This window comes from Poecilia formosa, unplaced genomic scaffold (genome assembly GCF_000485575.1).
Source record: "Poecilia formosa unplaced genomic scaffold, Poecilia_formosa-5.1.2 Scaffold779, whole genome shotgun sequence".
Classification (NCBI taxonomy): domain Eukaryota; kingdom Metazoa; phylum Chordata; class Actinopteri; order Cyprinodontiformes; family Poeciliidae; genus Poecilia; species Poecilia formosa.
This window is the reverse complement of record NW_006800718.1, coordinates 34,943-37,350: the sequence shown is the minus strand read 5'-3', so window position 1 is coordinate 37,350 and position 2,408 is coordinate 34,943.

Below are 2,408 nucleotides of genomic sequence, written 5' to 3'. Positions count from 1 at the left end.
GCTTTATGACAACAGTCATAAATATTCATGAAGACTTATTGATGTTCATGACAGGTGTTATGTCATGTTTATGAAAGTGTCATGACAGTCTTATTCACCCCCCGTTCAAATAAAGTGTTACCGCTTTTTGTTTTTAAAATGGTAAATTTTGGTTTGCCTCGACTTTTATAAACTAATGCCTCTATGCAGAATTTTTTGTATTACTGTTGGTACAGATATCAGGTGAACACTGTGCTTTGCCTGCTAGTAGTTTAATTTCAGCTGCACACTTTCAAAAGAGTATTAAGATTTTAACATGCATTTCTAAGTAGTAAATATTTAATTTCACTCTTACTCAGTAACTTCAGTGTTTTTACACCTCTGAAACATTTTTTTGCAGTTTTTTTGTGATACCAGAACTATTTCATTTAAACGTTTAATTTCCTGATATTGTCTATTTATTTTCAAGTAAAACTCTCAAAAAGAGCTGAGGATTTATTAGTTTTGATTATGTTGTGCAGCTAAATATGGACGCCTATTAATTATTTTTATTTTTTTTCAGGTTTGCATCGCAAATCTGAAAAAAACACTTCGTGTTTCTGAGCCATGATCGCAGTGCCGATTACCTTTCCATTGGATCTAAGCACCTGGACCAGCTGACGGCGTCCATCAGTCCACGGATCATCATGTGGACTAACTTTTTTTTTTTACAGTACTTGGTTAAACTATGATCTTGAAACCAGAGCACCAGATATGCAAAAATCTGCCTGCAGACTTTGTTGGCTACCCTGATGGTCATCCTGGACGGGGCTGAGCCAGGCTTCCTCTCCTCCAGAGTGACGAGTTTTCATCACCAGTAAAGGCAAACAAGTCTGATGTCTGCTTAGCTGCTAGGAAGTATATTATATAGTCACTGTTCATTTTGCTATCCTGTTTGTACCTACAATAAAATTGAATCTCATTTGTAATACTCTACATTTCACAAACCTTTTTTCCCCATTTCTCAGTTTTTATGTTATATCAAGTATTTACATGTAGATCAGGAGTGAGATGTTAAAATGAAACACATTTAGGTAATACCAGCAAAGAAATGTGAATATTAGGTAATTTGTAGTTAGTCATATAATTTAATATACTGAATAAGGATGGACGATATGACTTACAAGAATTTTTTTTCATACCAGATTTGATTTTAATCTATTCCTCCCATCCTCAATTTCTATAATAAATATTTTCAAAAAGTGCCTTTATTTCAATCATCTGTGAGTTGTATAAGGAAGCATAACGGTCAGGATACAAGATTTTTTAATTGCAAAAATGCAGTCATCGTTACAGCAGAATAAAGATGCAATTTTATAACAATGTCTTAAAATTACAAGAAGTCGTTTTAATGAGAAATAAAGATTCAGACTGATCTGACGTAACTAGCTCAGTCCATGTGGTTCTGACATTTGTCAGTAATCAACAGGATGTACATTTCCACCTCAACTGACCAGGTAAGCATTAAGGTAAAAATAAAAAATAGAGCAAATACTGTAAACAAAATGGAAAAAGCAACTGACAGAAATACTTTCTATATAAAGAAAGCAAAAACGTTAATAGCAGGAGAAAAGTTGTTGGCATCATTAGCTCAGCCAATCTCTCCCTCCAGGAAGCTACCAAACAGAACTTCTGTCCAACTCCAACTATAATAAAGATTTAAAAAAAGAAAGAAAACAGAAAGTTAAAATAACAAATAATGCTAAATTAATAATTCAGATTTAATGCGTTTTGGAATCTATTATTGACATTTTACAAATTTCACAAATCAATTAGAAGGTTTCACAAGTGTTTTACTTATTCTGCTGTTAGTACAGAATAATTTAGTCAGGTTTGAAATGACTAGGTGTTGTAGTTTTTAAAGTACAACACATTAAAAAAGCTCAAGATAGTTAAGTGTAATCGCCCTTTAGCTATTTTCCGAATTAGATGCTACATTCGGAAGCTAACTTCAGCTTCGACTGATAGCTTGGGCACAATATAGACCAGGGGTCACCAATTCCAGTCCTCCAGGGCTACCATCCTGCAACTTTTAGATTCTCCTCTGCTCCAAAATGTCTGAATTCCCTCACCAGCATTCATTCCTCTCTGCAATAGGCTGGAAACGAGCAGTTTATTTGATCCAGGTGAGTTTGAGCAGAGACACATCTAAAAGTTACAGGATGGTAGGACTGGAGGACTGGAGTTGGTGACCCCTGATATAGACAGATCTATATATGTTTATATAGGTATACATCTATATCTATCTATAAAGCATAGATATGTAGATTGCACACTGCACAGATAATCAAAACACTTAACGTTTACATAGCTTGTCCCTGTTAGCTACATCAGACATGAGGCATTATAGTGAATACAAACGATTCATTAACTTACCTTCGAAGATATTG